Raw genomic sequence first — 10,364 nt, 5'->3', positions numbered from 1 at the left:
CAGGGGAAGGGAAACAGGAGGGGAACACACCTGGAAGACATCACAACTGACGAGGCAGGGGAAAACGTAAACAGAACACACTGACATAAGACACAGACCTTCACAATAAAACAGGAACTACACATACAAGGACACACACGGGCCGAACAGAGTAAACACTAAACAGAGGAAGAACAGAACCAAAATCACACTAAATAGAAAAACACAAAACGCTGGGTCAAACGGACCCAGGATCATGACAAGAGAGGATCATATATTTTTAAATATATAACTTTCTACAGGACTGAATATAATATCTTTATGTAAAAGTCCGGAGCCTCTGGGGAGTATCCGAGTATTTATAACATTACACAAACCAAAGGTCTCCATCACAGTGTTCATGAAATGCTGGGTTTATCCATCTCCTGGATCAGGCCTACGGAGGAGTGCTGAAGATTTCCCTGTGAGGGAGCTGCTGGTGAAGATCATGAGTCCTGCTTTATCAATGCGATGAGCTTCAGTCTTCCTGGTGTTTCTTAATTGATGCCTCTTTCAGTGGGTCAACAGAACTTCTGGCAGAGGACAGCTGTGATGAAAGAAAGGGAAGAAGTTTCTCCAAACCTCTGGACCCAGGAAACCCAGCTTGGTCCTGATGGTCTCCCTCACTAATTTCTCCATAGGGGGAGTGTAGCTGTTGATATAATAGGGACTCTGTTATTAAATGAAAAGAACAAATTAGACTACACTACTGAAACGTTCTGCTGCTGTTTTTAAAGTTTCCATGTTACCAGGCTGTAGAGGGCTCTGAAGATTTAAACAGTTTTAGATCCATTACACTCACAGTCTTATGTTAAAATCTCAAAGGACAGCATTATATTTTTGATATTAACAGTAACTCTGGGCCTCTGTAGAGTGTGCAGATGATCTCATCGCTGTCTAAAAATGGATAAAAAAAACCGTAAGTGCTGAATCCTTCAATAACACAGACTATTAGAGTAACAGGTGTGTAGCATCGCTAACTAGCTAGCAACAAGCCTCCAACACAGTGCGTATGCTAGCGGCTAATCTAGCAAACAAATTAACAACAGAGTGATTTTAGAACTATAAGATGATAAGCTGTGTGTCTTTTTTATAACAGTGACATGGTTGTATTTACCTTAATTAAACGAGTCATCAGTCGCAGTAAACCAGCAAAAAACTCGAGCAGCCGGGCTACATAAAAAGTGTAGAGGGGCGTGTTTGTGGTCACGTCCAGCGGGTGTGTGGGCGGGAGCGTTACACAGTCGCTCCACCTCAAGTCACTACTGCGCAGACTCTGGCTCTGGTGAGCTTGCAGACATGGCTGCACTCACACTAAAGGCCATGCAAGATGGCAGCCTCCACAAGCGGGATATTTTGGCTTCATCTTTGCACAATGGGAGGAGGCGGGGTCGTGTCGTCCATGTTTTCAGAATCAGAATCAGAATCGTGTTTATTGGCCAAGTATATGTGCAGACACATACAAGGAATTTGGTTCCGGTAGATGGTGGCTCTCAAGCACAGCAATGTAAATCACACACACACACACACACACACACACACACACACGTGTCTATATATACATTACACATGCATACACATACATACACAAAGCTGTGTAAACCAACTATAACTAATCTAAACTTATATACATAAAATACAGAAATGAAATGAGGTGGAATGAATACTACAGAATGTACATAAGGTGCAGTTGCAGTCTGGCAGTGGGAGCAGTGTGACAGGTCAACTGTTTAGAAGGGAGATGGCGAGGGGAAAGAAACTGTTCCTATGTCGGGTGGTCCTGGTCTGCAGGCTTCTGTACCGTCTGCCAGAGGGCAGCAGATCAAAAAGTCTGTGTCCAGGGTGTGAGGGGTCTGTAATGATTTTACCTGCCCGTTTCCTGGTTCTTGAGAGGTACAGATCCTGGATGGAGGGCAGGGGGGCGCCGATGATCCTTTCTGCTGCCCGTACAGTCTGCTGCAGTCTGCTCCTGTCCTGTTTAGTGGCTGCACCATACCAGACTGTGATGGAGGAGCACAGGACAGACTCATTGACTGCAGTGTAGAACTGGATTAGCAGCTCCTGTGGAAGACTGTACTTCCCCAGTTGTCTCAGGAAGTACATCCTCTGCTGGGTCTTTTTGAGGATGGAGTTGATGTTGGTCTCCCACTTCAGGTCCTGGGAGATGGTGGTACCCAGGAACTTGAAGATCTTCACAGTCGACACAGGGCTGTCTGATATGGTAAGGGGGGGCAGAGTTGAGGGATGTTTCCTGAAGTCCACTGTCAACTCTACAGTTTTAAGAGTGTTCAGCTCCAGATTGTGCTGACTGCACCAGAGTACCAGCCGCTCAACTTCCTGCCAGTATGCAGACTCGTCACCATCCTGAATGAGGCCAATGACAGTGGTGTCATCTGCAAACTTTAGGAGTTTAACAGCCGAGTTCTTGGAGGTGCAGTCATTAGTGTAGAGGGAGAACAGTAGTGGTGAGAGGACACATCCTTGAGGGGCACCAATACTGAGGGACTAAGTTTCAGAGGTGATCTCCCCCAGCCTCACTTGCTGCTTCCTGTCTGTCAGGAAGCTGGTGATCCACTGACAGGTAGCTGGTGACACACTGAGCTGGGAGAGTTTGGAAGAGAGAAGTTCAGGCACGATGGTGTTAAAATGGTGTTTTGTGCAGTCATTGGGATTATATGCGAGCAGCTACCTGCAGAGGGGAAAACTGCACTTCCATATTAAAGAACATGTTGCTCAACAGTCAGGTAGTCAGTAGCTAGCTCATATGATGAGGAGGAAATCACGCTAGACCTGCAGAGAGACCAACCTCTGTTATAAAACCCAGAGGTTGGTCTCTCTGCAGGTCTACCGTCTATCCAGAGTTGAGACCAGGAAGCAGAGTTGCAGTCTTACACGCCTCTCTGCAGCTTCTCTCCTCCTGCTACCCCCCCCAAAAACCCATCTCCATAGAGACTGTGTCAGCTCCCAAACAGACAAAAAACAAACTAAAAACCAGCAATAAACAACTTAAACATAAAAAGTCACAAAGAAAGAACAATACAGTATCCACATCTGAACCAAAGAGTAAAACAGTGAAATGTGGATTGTTAAATATTAGGTCTCTCTCCTCCAAGTCTCTGTTAGTACATGACTTAATAATTGATCAACAAATTGATTTACTCTGCCTTACAGAAACCTGGTTGCAGCCGGATGATTATGTTAGTTTAAATGAATCAACACCCCCGAGTCATTCTAACTACCAGAAACCTCGAAGCACAGGCCGAGGGGGCGGTGTGGCAGCAATTTTTCACACCAGCCTATTAATCAACCAAAGACTCAGACAGACTTTTAATTCATTTGAAAGCCTGATGCTTAGCCTCGTCCACCCCAGCTGTAAAACTCAGAAACCAGTCTTACTTGTTATCATCTATCGTCCACCTGGGCCTTACACAGAGTTTCTCTCTGATTTCTCAGACTTTTTATCTGATTTAGTGCTCAGCTCAGATAAAATAATTATTGTGGGTGATTTTAACATCCATGTAGGTGCTAAAAATGACAGCCTCAACATGGCATTTAATCTGTTATTAGACTCAATTGGCTTCTCTCAAAATGTAAAAGAACCCACCCACCACTTTAACCACACTCTAGATCTTGTTTTAACATATGGCATAGAAACTGAACATTTAACAGTGTTTCCTGAAAACCCTCTGCTGTCTGATCATTTCCTGATAACATTCACATTTACAATAATTGATTACACAGCAGTGGAGAGTAGACTTTATCACAGTAGATGTCTTTCTGAAAGTGCTGTAACTAAGTTTAAGAATATAATCCACCCACTGTTATCATTTTCAATGCCCTGTACCAACATAGAGCAGAGCAGCTATCTGAACGCTACTCCAACAGAGGTCGATTATCTTGTTAATAATTTTACCTCCTCACTACGTACGACTCTGGATACTGTAGCTCCTGTGAAAACTAAGGCCTCAAATCAGAAGTACCTGACTCCATGGTATAATTCTCAAACACGTAGCCTAAAGCAGATAACTCGTAAGCTGGAGAGGAAATGGCGTGTCACAAATTTAGAGGATCATCATTTAGCCTGGAGAAATAGTTTGCTGCTTTATAAGAAAGCCCTCCGCAAAGCCAGAACATCTTACTATTCATCACTGATTGAAGAAAATAAGAACAACCCCAGGTTTCTCTTCAGCACTGTAGCCAGGCTGACAAACAGTCAGAGCTCTACTGAGCCAACCATCCCTTTAACGTTAACTAGTAATGACTTCATGAACTTCTTCACAAATAAAATTTTTATCATTTTATCATTTATCATTTTTCATTTATCATTTATCATTTTATCATCATCATCAGACCTAAACTTAGAAAAACACATTAAGACAATAACAAAATCAGCTTACTATCACCTCAAGAATATTTCAAGGATAAAAGATCTGATGTCTCAACAGGACCTGGAAAAACTAGTCCATGCATTCATCTTTAGTAGGCTTGATTACTGTAACAGCATCTTTACAGGTCTACCTAAAAAATCAGTCAGACAACTACAGCTCATTCAGAACTCTGCTGCTCGAGTCCTCACTAAGACCAAAAAAGTGGACCACATCAGTCCAGCTCTGAGGTCTTTACACTGGCTGCCTGTCCGTCAGAGGATAGACTTTAAAGTTCTGATGCTGGTCTATAAAGCTCTGAATGGTTTAGGACCGAAATACATCAGTGACCTCCTGACCCAGTATGAACCTTCCAGATCCCTCAGGTCATCTGGATCCGGTCTGTTATCAGTCCCCAGATTCAGAACCAGACACGGAGAAGCTGCATTCAGCTTTTATGCTCCTTATATCTGGAACAAACTCCCAGAAAGCCTCAGATCAGCTGAAACACTCAGTTTATTTAAATCCAGGTTGAAGACTCACCTATTCTCAGCTGCATTTGAATAAAGCACCAAATCCACACTTAAGTTTAAATTTCAAAACCTACTTTTTAACTACTGATTTTATCTACTGTTCTGATTTTATCTACTGTTTTGATATTTGATTTTATATACTGTTTTGTTTGTTTGTTTGTTTGTTTGTTTGCTTGTTTTAATCAAATTTAAATCATGCTTTTTATTTGTTTTTGTTTTTAATGTCTCTGTAAAGCACTTTGAATCACCTTGTTGTTGAATTGTGCTATATAAATAAACTTGCCTTGCCTTGCCTTGCCTTGCCTGTCTCTCTTCCACAGCATGTCTTTATCCTGTCTTCCTTCTCTCACCCCAACCGGTCGCAGCAGATGGCCCCACCCCTCCCTGAGCCTGGTTCTGCTGGAGGTTTCTTCCTGTTAAAAGGGAGTTTTTTCTTCCCACTGTCGCCAAAGTGCTTGCTCATAGGGGGTCATATGATTGTTGGGTTTTTCTCTTACCTATGAAGCGCCTTGAGGTGACTTTTGTTGTGATTTGGCGCTATATAAATAAAATTGAATTGAATTGAATTGAATAAAACGTCCTCTGCTTTATTTTGCTCTGACAATAATGCTGTATAAGTATAAAACCTGCTCAAAACGATTAAACACCTCAAAAGTCCTTCATATCCTTTAAAACAGGCTGACCGTTAAGTGACGTACGTTGATCGTGACACCTAATGTCAATAACGTAATGTACACATACGTCTCCATCTGGTCAGCTGCTACACCAAATATGGATGTGAGCATTATAACGATTCCCAAAAGCTGCATAGATGTTGCTAATCCTGGTATCCTAGGCAGTTTATATAAACTTAGCACAAATGTAAAGAAATTTGTGTTTTCTCAGTTATTTCTTTATTGTAACAATAATTGACGGCCAAGCATTTCAATAAATGTTTTCTACAGTCATTGGTTTAAACAGACATTATTAACACATTTACATGTAAGTACACGTTAGCCACCTAGCTTACTTCCTACCTTTCCTTCTCACAACCAACGTCTTGGCTTTAAATATTGTCTCCCCCTGGTGGTAATGTAACTTCTGCATGTGTGTCCGTTTCATGCTTTGGAGAGGCAAAGCGTGAAATGGACACGGTGGGTGTCTGATATCTGTCATCATTTTTTGAAATCTTTTGGTGGTCTGGGTGCAGACAGTCTGTATTGGGATGGGGTTTGGGGGGATAACCCTAAGAACAGAATTTACAATTCTGCTTCTTGGTCTCAACTCTGGGATGCCTTCAAACACCTTCAAACAGCAAAGTGACTTGAGCCTAAATGAAGGGAACAATGACAAATAAAAGGCAATCCTACTAATGTATCCATCACCAGTACTTATCACATACAAATTGATAAAAGAGGCAAAAAAAGCAAAAAAAATCCATAAAGGGTGTAACCTGCATAAAGTGGCAAGTAATTTCAAGTGTCACGTTTCTATCAGCTCCACATACATCAGCAACCACGAAACTGTTTCCATGCAGTGTGTCGCTAAAGGACCAGCTGCTGTATTTCACAGGGAGAGAGGGACAGAAATGAGAGCAAACATGACTCAGAGATGGCAAAAGATGTAAGAAAGAAGAAATGGTTATAGTTAAAGATAAGGACTACTCAGGCTCATTTGATGAACGAGTAATTCAAAGCTTACATGTGAGGTCATAAAATCAGATATTTAAAAATGATGACATCTATATAGTGAATATATTCATATTGTGAAATGTCCTGCAACACAACCAGTGGTGTACATTAAGCTGTTCAAAGGTTGCATGAAAATATGCAGCAGTTTAGAAATCAGCCATGACAGCTTCTGAAATAATGGGTTACTTCTTGTTGATTTCAGCTGTGTAGTACAGGTCAGCTGATCACATCAATGCAGACACCAGAAATCGTTCTTCATTAGAAGCAGCAGCATGTTGGCTAATAGTCATGGTGTTAGCTAGCTAGCAATCTAGCATGAACACACTGATCAGTTTGCTGCTGTGACACTAGTGTAAGGTTGTATATTTCACACATTCAGTCCACATGTAAACACAGTAAATGTAAATGTAAACACAGTAAACGGTGACTGTTAGTTCACCTCTGAGCCCTCGCTCTGACCCACAGGACTGTCACTCTGGGACATCAGTCAATCACACTTTAAATGAAACTATATCAGAGTCATCTCAGTACCAAAGTACCAAGCAAACTTTACCGAGCTGGTGTTATGAAGCAAATTGGTTTGATTGCCACTGGGTAATTAGATTGCCTCTTTTATATTAATAGCTTATGTCTCAGGTGACTCAGTTACTGGCTCACACTGAATTCTACTGTGGATCAAGTCCCCAGGTCCGGCTTCCCCTGCGACCTTCATCTGTTGCAAATTCTTGTTGGTAAAAATGAAAACGATGCAGAGTCTTGTTAAGCTCTTCCAATCGTCTCTGCATTTGAGTCATTTTGCTTCAGCATGATGGGGTATTCTACAGAAGCAAAACTATAAACATGTAATCCTCCAGAAACTGTAAACCTGTTCATGACATAAATATACATTTACAACAATATCACTCATCCGCCTTTTTGTGGCTGCCATAATATGAAAGTACAATGTTTACAGATCATTTAAAAATACATAGTTTTCCTTTTTCGTTTCCATTGCACCAACCTGTTCTCTCTCCTGCCCTCTATATCCCCTATTTCTACCCCCCCCCCCCACAGACACACTCACACACCCCTCGTCTGGCAGTCCAGACAGTAGCAGACTTGTGCCTTTATTAATTTATAGTAAAGTTGTTTAAAGTCTGCCAGAGGATTTTACACAGCTAAACTTAGTTCTGAAAGTAGCACTGGTGTCATAAGACATTATGAGTGACCCGCTGTCTCCTCAGCCTGCTCTTTTCCTTTTTTGTCACTTATGTCTTAAATCATCCAAAAGATTTGTGCTGATGTTTTGGATAACATCAGTAAAAATGTGCAGGATGTTTGTGGCTCATGCTGCAAAATTGGGCTGATCTTTTTGTTCCTTTAACACAAAATTAATTGGCTGCTGCTAGTCTTTGTTTTTCTATTTTAATATTTGTGTTTCCCCACTGAGAAGCCAGTGTGAAGTTTGAACATCTACTAAAGAGTGACTGTGTCTAAATGAAGTGAATAGTCACACAGTGCAAAGTCCATGACATGAGAACATAATTTTAGAAGTCTTTATCATTCGTCTTTTCTCTTGGTTTCCTGTTCTTTCCAGCAGTGGCGTGTAGTAAAACATCCCACTTCCATCACACGTGCGAAAACACTTGACCATATTCATACTCTGCTACTGGTCTTTTACATTTGATGACAGCCTTCTCAACACAGAAAGCTGAACTCTGTGTCGACGTCGTCACTTTTCTGCATTCCTATAACAGTTTATTCCTTGTTTATTTTAGAATCATAACTTTAGAATCATAACTTTAGAATCATAACTTTAGAATCATAACTTTAGAATCATAACTTCTAAAAAAAACACTTCTTTCCACATAAAACTATATTACTGGCAAATTGGATTAAATCATCAAATATGAAAATAATTGCGCAGAAAAATGTTCTCCATCGGTGTTATATTAAAGACTTTTAGGACTCATTTTAAATAGTTAATTATTTAATGAAATAATAATTCATCTACAGTAACATGTTTGTAGTGGCTCTCCTGCAAGGACCACATATCAGTTTGTTGTTGTTGTTATTTTTTGAATAGCTCAGAAAAGCAAGCCTACATCTTTTATGAAAGTATATTAAAAAAAATGAAAAATCAGCAGAACTAAAAAGCTCGAGCACTGAGGGACATCGTTTATTTAGAGTGGGATTAAAAATATTGAATGAAAAATGGAGGTGGTGTGTTTTCAGAGTACCTGGTTAAACTTTGCCCATTTGGTCAACCGACTGATTTCTCAGACACACTAATCAGAAAGTACTGGCTGAGCACTTGTTCCACTTTCCTGTTTTGTATCTCCATCATCAAGGCTGTCCTTGCTAATGTGCTCAAGCAGAAACACACTGCACACACTATACGTCACATATGTTTACCAAGACAGGGAGAACGTATCTGTTGTGATATAAATCATAGAGGCTTGTCTATTTGCTAATCTTATTGTGTTTGTGCATCTTCTAACTGTGGCAGCTTGTCCAGCATGCTAATCTCCCATCAGCCTCTTGTCAAAGACTTTGTGGATAACCTGTGCAAACAATGTGCATGTGCAAACCAGAAAAAGCTGCTGGCCTCTTAGCTTGATGAGACTGAGTCAATGATAAGTGGGACACACCCATGGAACAGACACACACTACAGTTTCCAGTAGAATCCAAGGCAAGGGGAGCTTCCAGTGACAGAGGCAAACTGGGCACACAGAATGGGAATAATGTAAAGAATGCCTGCAAGCATGTGAGAAGCTTTATGACTCAACACTTTAAGATGAAAGGAGTCTGGTGCGTTTTAACTGACATTTATTTTCAGATTTTACTGGGCAAGCACTGCTGTCCTTGCTTGTCCTGACAGGATGTCACTGCTTTTAGGACATGGAGAGCTGCTGATGCAGACATATGGAAAAAACAAACACAGAGAAACAAACCTATAATGTAACCTAAGTTGTGAACTTTTTTACATATTTACATTTCGCTACGCAGCAATATTTGACAAACACTGACACAAGATGTTCATTGCAGGCTATGGTTCATGTCATAACTGGGTTTAAACAGGGCTCAGTGTAAGCTGTGTATAGTACTGCTGTGAAAGGATTATGTGGCCACTGAGGACGAGAACATGAGTATGTCCTTCTTCACCTCGCCATCAATCAAGACGTAGCGCTGTCAAAGGTAACTGAACTTGGAGAAATGATGCAATTCATTTGTGGTCAGTCTCAGCCCTTCCACATCACGGCCACCCCACACATTCCTGCCGCTTTGTCTACTCCACCCACTCCACCTCTTGCTGCTCTGCTTCACCAGAGTGCTGCCTTTACCTCAAAACTTCACCAATGAGTTAGACAAAGAGTTTCCTAACCCAGTAAATGTTAATTTTCAAGCAGTTGCATAGATCCTATACCTAAGATTTTGGTAAAATAATCTATGACTAATCTCATGAGATGCAGAGCGCTACTATGTGTCAACAGTTCAATTGTGTATTTGATAAAGGCACCATCTCTGATGCAGCTGCTCATTCCATATATGCAGCAGGGAAAGTACAGCATGGCGTTTCAGGATGTTGACAGTGAAAGGGGGGCTGGGACTTTCCTCCAGGGCCTAAACCACCAAAACGGCTCAAACAGCTGCAAAAGATTTTGCTTGACATTCTTGGTATTCTTGATGTTCTTAGCTTGTTTCTATGTGTATTAGACTCGACAACCACGTCAGAGAACACCAGCGCTTCAGAACCAGCTAAGACCAACAGGCTTTGCCTCAAACAGCTTTTGCTAAA

This window comes from Oreochromis niloticus, linkage group LG16 (assembly GCF_001858045.2).
Source record: "Oreochromis niloticus isolate F11D_XX linkage group LG16, O_niloticus_UMD_NMBU, whole genome shotgun sequence".
Lineage (NCBI taxonomy): Eukaryota > Metazoa > Chordata > Actinopteri > Cichliformes > Cichlidae > Oreochromis > Oreochromis niloticus.
Note: the sequence above shows the minus strand (reverse complement) of the source record.